This window comes from Helianthus annuus, chromosome 16 (assembly GCF_002127325.2).
Source record: "Helianthus annuus cultivar XRQ/B chromosome 16, HanXRQr2.0-SUNRISE, whole genome shotgun sequence".
Classification (NCBI taxonomy): Eukaryota; Viridiplantae; Streptophyta; class Magnoliopsida; order Asterales; family Asteraceae; genus Helianthus; species Helianthus annuus.
In genome coordinates, this window is record NC_035448.2 from 120,617,108 (window position 1) to 120,628,398 (window position 11,291).

The 11,291-nt window shown below is 38.0% G+C and overlaps 1 non-coding gene across 1 annotated transcript; it reads left to right on the forward strand.

Moving 5' to 3' along the window:
* The first annotated feature begins 591 nt into the window (after nt 1-591).
* LOC118488695 lies at nt 592-698 on the forward strand. The gene has a single exon (XR_004885239.1). It is a non-coding gene; the product is annotated as a small nucleolar RNA R71 (small nucleolar RNA).
* Nucleotides 699-11,291: the final 10,593 nt, after the last annotated feature.

The following is an 11,291-nucleotide window of genomic DNA, read 5'->3' on the forward strand; positions in this document are numbered from 1 at the left end:
GAGATGAGGCGTGAGACAGTGTCTTCAAGCCTCTCTCATCCCCCTTGTTGTTGAGAAAAATTTTGTGACTCATTGCGTGGTTGTTGAAAGCTTGTTCTTTGGTTCTAATTTTGTTGGTTACTACTATTGCCAGGTTTTCTCCAACCAAGGTTAGGGTGGTTACGCCATCCTTGGTTGTAGGTACATGTCGGAGGACTCGACGGCCTAGGTCTGTTATCAATGTAGTTTACCGTTTCCGTTTGATTATCCATTTCTTTCATACAACTCCAATTTTCATGTGGCCCACCACACCCTTCACAAGCCATAACCGAGGCCGTTTTTGCCATTTCTAACTTTTTGATTTTTGAAAAAAGGGCCTCAATTTGAGCTTGTAAAGAAGTGCTTTCGTCAACCTTATGGGTGCCCGGAGCAATAGATTTATTGCCTTGGGGAGTGTGCCCCTGAAAATTGTTTTGAGCAATTTTCTCGATTTGATTATAAATTTTATTTGGGCGACGATTACCTAAAAGTCCCCCGGAGCTAGAGTCAAGTGTTTGTCTTGTGTGTGGCAACAACCCATTGTAGAAAGTGGATACTTATTGCCATACCGCAAGACCATGATGAGGACACTTTCTTAGTAGCTCCTTGAACCTCTCCCAAGTTTCATATAAGGATTCCCCATCCTCTTGTGAGTATGTATTAATTTCAGTCATTAATTTAGCCGTTTTAGCGGGAGGGAAATACTTATATAGAAACTTTTGGGCTAGTTCATCCCAGGTGTTTACCGAACCAACTGGGAGGGTATTAAGCCAAGCCTTAGCTCGGTCTTTTAGTGAAAATGGAAACATTCGTAGGCGGATGGCGTCATTTGATGCTCCGTTGATCCGAAAAGTATCACATATTTCCAAAATGTTGGTAATATGTAAATGGGGATCTTCATCCGCAAGCCCGTGGAAGGTTGCAGAGTTTTGAAGCATTTGGATCAAATGCGGCCGAAGCTCGAAGTTATTGGCATCGACATTCGGCGCATTGATAGCAGCGCCAAGATTACCGACAGTGGGCCGTAGGTAATCCATGAGGGTACGTTGGTCTGCCATTGGAAGTAGGTCCCCCGAAACTTTCTCTTGGTTTTTAGCTTTTAGTCTTTTTCTTAGAAAGCGTTCGGGTTCGTCTAGAGGTTCTTTTATGTCTCTGCTGAAACTGGAGCTCATACACTACGTAGAAAGTTCAGGTGTGGCACCTGGGTTCCAAGTCCTGCAATAAAAACAAAAAAGAAAGTTGGTCAGAAGTTTCACCACGGCCCCGTGCTCAGATGAACACGGCCTCGTGGTTGGAGTTACAGTGATTGTTTTTCGAATCCCCGTTACTAGAAAGCTCGACACGACCCTGTGTTGCACCGACACGGCCCCGTTCTCAACTCCCTATAACTCGGAAAAAAAACGGCAGTAACAATGATGGGCACGGCCCGTGTCCGACCAGGCACGGCCCGTGCTGAGCTCTGCAGAACTGAAAAATTAAGAAAAATCCTAAAAAAATAGAAAAATAAGAAAAAATGATTAGGCCATTGATTCCTAACTTTCTTAAAATCCTTGTGTCCCCGGCAACGACGCCAAAAACTTGATGTGCATTAGGTGTGATATGATTTTAACTATATTTTTAGCCCTTTTTAACATTTTAGTCAAGTTTTAAATTTATAAAACACGATATTCTACTAACACTAAACACACATATGGGCAAGTGCACCCATCGCGAGCGTAGTATAGTGTTGGTAAGATACCGAGGTCGTCCAAGGACACAAGAGCTTTTAATACCGGTTTATCCTCAACGTCTAATCAAATCAAAAGTTTAGAAAAAGGTTTAAACATGAAAATAAAAACTAAAAATGCTGAAAATAAAAATAAAACAGATAGACAAGATGAATCACTTGGATCCGACTCGCCTTTAGTGTAACCTTTGATTATTTCCGTACTTTTGCACTTTTTAAGAGGCTATCTTAGTTATTGTAGTAGGCCCCTCTTTTGAAAGTGACGTTACCCTCAACCCAGTAGTTTGAGTCAGCAAGGATACAATCCTAAAGGGTTGGATTATTGAAAGATAATTAATTAAGTTATTAATGCGTAATGTGGTAGGACCCTCTTTTGAAGGTGACGTTACCCTCAGCTAAGTAGCTTGAGTCAGCAGGGATACAATCCTAAGTAGCCGGGTTAATATATTAATAGTAGTTTACATATGAGGGGATCAAGAAATTCGGACCCCCGCCATCCAATACCAGTGGGTATTGGAGGTCCTACTAAGCTTGACCCAGGTCCTTGCAGGATCTATACACTGAACAAGGCAAAACGCTTACCAAACCATTCTCTTAACCCCCGACCAGGTAGCCAACATATCTCCATATAGACCGTGGAGATATGAATGGTGTATATCTTTTATTTTATATAGACAGTAAAATAACGCCAATACACCAAGGACAAACGATTAGGAAGTTTCACCTTCAACATAAGAAACTAGTTATTAAAGTCATTAATACATAACCAAACAAAAAGTGCGAGAAGATTAAAAATAAAAAGTATTACACTAAATGCTTGTCTTCACCAAGTGATAAAAGAGACTTAGGCAAACATGGCCTTTGATTGTCAAGAACTCTTACTATCAATCTTGGATCCTGAGACTACTACACACACTCTATGATGGATAATGGATGATGGTGGTGGATGATGGTGTTGTGGTGGTTGTGGAGTGTGGGTGAAGTGGGAGAGATGTGATTTGCCAAGGGATGATTTGCAAGTGAGCCAAGCACCCCTATTTATAGCCTGCACAGAAGCCCGGACACGGCCCCGTGTCCATTGGGCACGGCCCCGTGTCCATCCATCTTCTCTTTCTTCATTAAATCCAGTTTGTCTGCATTAGTTGACCACGCCCCCGTGTCCGCTGGGCACGGCGCTGTGTGCAGAAGCGTATCTGTACTATCAAGATTTGCTTGGATTCTGCGAATCTTTGCGTTGACCACGGCCCCGTGTCCGATGGAGACGCCTCGTGTTGGGTGATAGAAGCTTCTACAACTTTGTCTTTTCTGCAGACACTTGGGCACGCCCCGGTGCTCAAGAGCACCGGGGCGTGTTCAGTCTTCTGTTCTCTTGTTTTTGCTTGGGAAGATGTTGTCGAGGGGTCGGGCATGCCGCGTTTATTCCTTTTCTTGTATTATTGTTAGATTTGGCTGCATTTTTGCTTCTTTTGTTCATTTTAGCTCATTTAATCCTGAAAATACAAAAGGAAGACAAAAGTATACTTTTTCCAACATTAGTACTAAGAAAGGGTTAGTTTATGCCGCATTTGATGTAATTTATATGTTGCATTTTACACACATCAACATTCCTTAAATTGTAGCCATTTTTTGAGTGTTTATTTTTTGGTGTCTAATCCGTATATATATCACCATTGCTCTTAATTTTCTTGACTGTATATCTCTTAATATGCAACACAATCTACTATGTATCTAGTCAAGTTGGTAAAGAATTTTTTTGAAACTAACTAATATTATCTATAACAATATAGTTGAACATATAATTCCTAAAAATTTGCAACACAATTTAGTATTTATCTAGTGAATATTGTAAATTTCTAGAGTATTTTATTTATATTACTTGTTAAAAAATTTTTTATAAAAGAATAATTTTTTTATAAAAAAAATGTTTTGTTTATAAATAAAGTAAAAAAACTGTTTTACACATGTAAAGTTTCGTTTTTAATAAAAAATACTAATCAAATGACAAAAAAAATAAAAGATAAGTTGTTATAGTTGTAAAGTAAGTTTATTTTGTTGGTTAAATGATAAAGTTTATAATTTTATTCTTTAAAGTTCATAACTTTTTTTAAATATCCACATAGTACTCATCCAATAAACTTTAAGTTTAAAATTTTTGTTTTTATAAAAATAAAAAACAGTAGTTGACTCGTAAGTACGTTTTACACCTTTAACTTTAATTGTTAAATTTTGTTTTTATATATATAAAAAGTTTATAGTTTTATAAAATTTTAAAAACATTTTTTATAAAAAATAGGATGTTAAGAGATTATATCCTTATTAACTTTATATCATGGTAAGTTCAATTTTTTTAGTTTAGCTTTAAAGTTTATTGCTTTATTATTTTTTAATTAAGAAATGCAAATTGTTAGATTAATATTCAAGAATAACTGCAATATTTTATAATTTCAGCTTGACTATATCTAACTGTAATATCTATTTATTGCAACTTTAGAATATGCACTTATATAAGTCCAGTTGACTTGTAAATTTAGGATACTAACTTTATTTTGAACTTTATTAATATGGTCAATAACTGCATTATATTAACACCAAAAATAAAGCTCAAATATAAATTAAACTTTATTCACACGTCTAGATCAAACATAACAACTGAAAATGAAAAAAAAAACACTTGATAGATTTCATATTAGACTGTATGAAATCTGTTCCGCTTCTGAATTGACACTCGAGGTATTTTTAATCGGGTTTTCTGGTTTGTGCTTGAATCGGTAGTATCTTCTAATTCCTCTTCTTTGTCATTGTCATCAGAATCGTCTAAATTAATAACCTTACTCCATTTCCATTCAGAGAGTCTCTTGGATCTCTTCTTTTGAGTCTCAAACTTCTGATCCTTAAAAGGGACAAAAATTGAATACAAAAGTCAAAAAAGTTTAAATAACCCTTAAAATTACCTCTTCACTAAATTCATGTTGGAGATTAGACTTGTATAGACTAAACATTGCACCATAAGAAATATTATAAACACTTTTATCACTATCATCTTACAATAGAACACACATATAATAACATAATGAACATGTTAATATGAAAGATATACGCAAAAATAATATTTAAAAACCAGCAAAATCATTACCTTAGAAGCTTGTTCGACAACTGGGTTGTTTAAATTGACATGTTCATCATGCAATTGAATTTGAAAAATCAAATAATTTAACATTCATATAAAAGTAAATAAAAGAAAACAATTATTCACTGTTGCGATATAAAAGAACTGACCTTAGAATTTTTAATCTCGCATGCTTGGTTTTTCGCAACAATTGAATTTATAACTTGATCCATTTTTTAACTTTGTTTAGCAATAGATATAGGGGTGTCTTGCTATGTATTTATAGTAGTAACTATAGAAGCGCATCAGGTTTTAATTTTAGATTTGTCACCCCTTTATTTAGGAAGTTTTTTGTGGTTAGTTTTAAGTTTTTATAAGATATAACAAAGTATACATATCAGACAGTTTTAATAAAATAAAATGTGACACATAACATCTTCATTTTATGTTAAGGTACTTTTAATTCTTTTGTTTTTCTTTGCATAGATGGAGCCTATCTTTGTAGATTAGGCGCATTAGATCACAAGTATTAATTACTTGTACCTTAATGCATTATCGACTTGTACCTTTTAATCAGTGCGTTGATATTAAACAAGACAACTACCGAAACGTCGACAAAAATGTAGGTTGTCATGCTATCATTGGATTTTTTTTAAACAATATAGTTTGTAAGATATGTCAAGAATACGTAAAAAAAATTATAAGTTTGTTGTGGAAAGGTTGAATTGTAACTAATTATCTATAATTTTGTTAAACCTCAAGGATTTAAGTGTAATAAGTTTAAGGGCTAAAAAATAAATAGTGTTTAAAAGACCAAACTACCCTCATTTTAGGGGTCTTTCTATAAAAAAAGGGGGAAAAGTTCTTATATTTTGGGTGTCTTAAAATACCATTCCCTCATACATTATAATATAGTATAGATATAGTCTTTCCTGTAAATATATATTTTTTAATTTAGTTGTTATAAAAACCATGAATAATAAGTTTATAGAATTGATTTAAGGGTAAATACACTTTTCATCATTTATATTTGTACCGGATTGCAATAGATAGCCTTTAATTTTAATAATTACAGTCACAATCCTTTATTTGCAAAACTCATTACACATTTCGTCCTTTTGCACTAACCAAGTTAAAATTTTATGTTAAATCAAATCATGTGCACCTCATATGAGGGCATTTATGTCATTTTACCCCTATGATCCTAAAACCTAAAAGAAAAACTTATCTTTCACACCGTTTGTGACAACCCGAATAACCAAGGTCAGCACTACTTGAATTCCACAATCGTTAGCGTGTATCTCTATGGTTGCTTACCTGTCGCGTGCCCTATTAAATGTCTTTGTGTGTAGTGTTTTCAGGAAATCAAGTTGCGAGTAATTGTGTAAACTAATTTGTTGGGAAACTAACTGATTCAGGCCGCGGAACTTACGTGACACCTGTGAGCCTACAGTTGTGTCGTCTATATATTGGGCCGCACCCCAAAACTTGTGAAGCCCGAGGATTTGCTCAATTGCTCTGGCAGCCAAAGTGCATGGGCTTAAGCCCAAATCGGTTGGCTTGTAACCGGCCCCTAAACCCTTACCATTTGTAATGCACGTATCATGTTCTTGTTTGGCCTATAACTCTAAAATAAAACCCTAGCATTCTTTGTTTCCTTCCTCCTGAGATCATCGGCAGTCACCTCCATCTTGCAAAATTGTGCCTCTCGACCGAACTCAACCCCCTTCACTCTACACCTCTAGGTCAGTGTTTATCATGATCTCCATTGGATTCTTTGATTATGTTCCGTTTGTGGATAACTGGGTAATTGATATTGAATATATGCCAATAAACATGAACTAAGATCTTGTTAAATATCATGCTGAATATTGTCGATTGTATAGATGGTATTAATAATTTATGTAGCATGGTAATAAAGGTTGGATAAACTGTGTTGTTAACAATGGGGAGGCGGCAATAAGGATTTGACAACCGATTAGAAAGTAGGTGTTTTGATAATGGTTATGTGGCATGACGATTGCTGATGTTCATATGATTGAGTAAACCTTTTGTGCCATGTTAATTTGTTGGTTATTTAGGAGGTCCAATGAATGTGAATGTAAGTGATGTGACAATCATTGATAGCTTTGAATGGGAATTGGCAGCCATGTGCATTTTGGATTTGATCTAATAGTGCACACCCTAATAGTGTTGTCTAATAGTGTTGTCAAAACTTGTCTTGGATATTAATGTTTATATGAATTGAATGATGTATTGTTGTCTTGTTGTGAGGTTGGGATATGTGTATATGCACATGTACCAAATGATTATTATGTTGCTCCCATGTGTTTGCTAAATAATTTGGATTACTTGATTACATGGTTTCTTAATGAGGATGGCTATGACTGAATTAATAAATAATCTGAATTAGTTATCATGTTGTAAACGATAGCCCGTTAATCCAATAACATAAATATTTGATAGTGGGCCGAGGTCCAATAGTAAGTTAGTTGCTATGATAATGTGATGGGTTATAACTTGAATTAAGGGTTAACAGTGGGCCGATTAAATGGGTTTAGGGACTGGTGTCGCATGACCACATTGTTCGATTTATTTGATAAGTAAGTAACTGATATGGTGATAGCATGTTGAACAATTGTTGTTGTTTACATCTAAATGGTTTCTGTTAGTGATATATGATAACCAACAATGAAGTGGGCTCAAAAACTAAATGAATTAGGAGAGATTGGGAAGTAATCGTGCCTTACATGTAGCCAGGCCGCTATAGCAAAACAGTTCATACATGAAGCTGGGTTGGGCCGCACACAAATTGGTTTGTGTTGGGCCGGGTTACTGTTTAAACTGGGCCGGCACTGTGGGCCAGCAGTTGGGTCTGGTTGCGTGATAAGTGGTGGCCCACGGTTGTGATTTGGATCACCAAATGAATTGGGTTTGGTGAAGTCTGGGGCCGCGAGTGAAACTCCGGGTTGTGCAACATATTTGATTGATTTGTATGATGTTACAAAGTGTTTATGTGAGACGTGAACGTGATATGTGAAATGTATGAAAACCAAGTATTTATTTGATGGCTACGTGTAATTGTTACAAGTTGTTATCTTGCCTGTGTGAATTGGAAAAATGAGATTCTAACAGTTAGTGCTAACCACATTAGGAGCTAATTGATCAACTTGGAATACGTGCATTAATCTTACCGAGCAAACCAAAGGTGAGTTCACTACATTCGAGCATGCGTCCCAGTGGTTGGGGACAGTCAGTGGGTATCCCATGGGGGGGAATGAGTCTTTGGGTAAAAACGAGTATATTGGTTAATATTCTCACCTATCATCTTTTGTAAGTCCCTCATCGGGTATTAGTTAGTAGCGCTACTTAGGTTTGGCACCCTCACCCCGTGCCTGTAGAGGACGGAGGTGAACTAATGACCCAGTCTGGCCCAGTACTAGATAGGAGTACGTGGGAAGGGCAGTCGTGTATTTCAGGAGCCGTCATTGTTCGGAATTGAGATATTAACAATATTACTTGCATTGGTTATTGAACTGTTTTACATACAACGGGTAACAAACGTTTTCTAAAAATTGTGAACTCGCCAGCTTTGTCTGATACGTGTGTTACATGCTCGCAGGACCTTAGGTACTGGGAACACAGGAACTTGCTGGCTGGAGGGCGAGAGTGGTCATGGTTACATTAATGAACTTAGTTATCAGACATTTATTTACTGTGGTTGTTTGGATAGTATTTACAGTATGATACATTAACGCTTCCGCTGAACTTATGGTTTTTGAACAACTTATGTTGAGATTTCAGTATTATTAAATGATGGAACTTATTTCAAACTTGTGATTCAATGTAATTGGTGGCTCATTGCTAGTCGTCACACGCCTAACAGGGACACTCCCTAGGTGGTAATTTGGGGGTGTGACAGTTTGGTATCAGAGCCACTGGTTATAGTGAACTTGGTTTTAAAACGTTTTCATAAAACCAGACTATAACCGAACAGTTCCGAAATCGACCATGACACTCAGCTCCAGACTGCAAGGTTCGTTTCTCGTTTACTATTACATAGTATATCTAGTGTTTGCTTATGATTAATATCACACGTGAATGCACACCTAGCACTGCAGTATGAACTTCTATGTTACCAACCCATGTTACGTGTTTTAAGAGTGCGACTCTTCTTGAACTTTTATGATCTAAGTTGTGATGTCATCTGTCTTATTGCTCGAATTCGGGGAACCTTTTAGCGCGAGTTAAGAGGCACTGAGATAAGCATGCAAATTGCCTTATTATTATGGGTGCACACATAATAATAATGTGGGGTGCATGTGAGTCCTAGTGAGGCTTAACGAGTGTGAGAGAGGTTCCGCTCTGTTAATGGATGTTATGTTAGAACTCAGTTGTTTATAGGAGTCATAGCAGTGATTGTCTCCTACTCGAACATGATATTTTCACTCCTTTCTGAATCCTTACAAATCTCGATGCTATCGAGTATTATCTGAACACACATCTGAACGCCTAGCGAAACGTGTAGAATGTTAGGTGCTTGCACGAACGTCCTTGAGCTGGTCTATACCTTTCTCGCTTCTCTTCATTTGCTGGAACACTATGTATTGACGTCTTAGACTCCGAAGTGCGATCACATCCGCAACACTCTCGCAGCATATCGCGTATTACTCAATCGACTTGCTAGATCGATGGACAAAAGGGTGAGCGTAGTATTTTACGACCTCAGTATTTGGATAACCCAGATTACCGGCATAAAACACCAGCAAATTGACTTCAATCGAATTCTTAACTCTAGCCAGCGGCTTATGGGAGTCAACTCTTACGAGTTAATCGGGACATAAGCAATGAAAATTGACTATAGTGTGGTATGTGTAACTGCCAGCACAGTGAGTAGCGCATTAAGACGGGACACAGAATTAGAAAAGATGACTTTGACAGTGAAAGATCGTAGGGCCTTGTTTTAAGCAACGGCAATAGAGACAACAGTCGCGACAAACATCAAGGTACTCGTAATCGTAGTCTACAGCATGGAAACGAAGGTGACATTGACAAGGATTGACTGTTGTTAAGTCAAGACCTCAACAACCAAGGGAATAATGACAATATTGGGAAATCCTCGCAACCGTAACAACAACACTGGGAGTGGTACTCGTGGAAGGACATTTAAGATTGGCATGGGCGATGCCAGGATTATAGCAACTCGATGGCCTGCATGTTCTGGGTAACTAAGCGCCTCATTCCTGTTCTGTTTAACCGTGATACTTCTTGAAACCAACCTGTTGTGGAATCGACTGATGGCTAGTCAATTGAAACCTCATATGTTCGTTGGAATGCAAACCCAACCTCGTGGGACAGGTGTTCGACGTCGACCTTCCTTCAACTACCCTTGATAGTTGATGCAGTAGTCGGTATGGATTGGTTACCCATACATCACGCAGATATACCCTGTGAGAAGAAAACTTTGTGTACCCCTCCCCCTAGTGGAGAATCGTCATCAGTTCTAGAATATCAGAGTTGTGTATAGGCTAGCATCAATTCTGCAAGGAAAGCCCAGAAGTGTCTACGGAGGAACTGCCCCACCATGTTGACAACCGTTACTAATGCTTAAGGCTAAGGAAAATAGGATCCGGGATCCACCGATTATTTGTGACTCCTTCCAGTGTGCTGTTCGAGGAACTTTCAGGTTTACTTCCACAACTGTTAGTCGGAACCTCAGTTGATTTCGCGCCAGAGGCAGCTCTGAAGACTCGTCCTCTTATCACCTTGCACCGGGAGGGTTGCAAGAACTGTCTAAGCTACTGCAAGAACTGTTGCACAGGAGTTCTATCAGACCTAGTTTTTCGCTTTGGGAAGCCCTAGTTTTATCCGTGAAGATAAGCCTTTTCGTAGGTGTACTGATTATCGAGAACGCATCAAAGCGACAGTCGAGAACGTTTGCCTCGACCATGTATTGACAACCTGTTAACCAATTGCAAGGGACGAGCCTTCATTCGAGGATTTATTTACGAGCGAACTATCGTCAGATGGAAGTCCAAGGGGAGAATGTTCCCACAACGGCATATCGAACGCAACACGGCCATTGCGACTTTGTATTCCATGGTCTTTGAGTTAATCAACACACCAGCAGCTTATTAGACCACATGAATCGACTGTGTTTATTGATTACGTTTTGGATCATTTCCAGGAAGAAGGAACAACATGGGCGGCATTTGTATCTCATTCTAGGGCTCCTGAGGGAGGAGCCACTCCGCGCTAAGACCTGTTAAATGTAACTTCTGGATTCGAGAGGTACCTTTCTGGTCATATAATCAACGAAGTAGGAATACCCATGGACCTCGTTAAGAGCCATTTTGTTAGAAACTGATCGACACCAAAGATTCCTTCGGGGATGCAGCAATTCCTTGATTTCGCTAGATTCTATCACAGATTCATCACAGG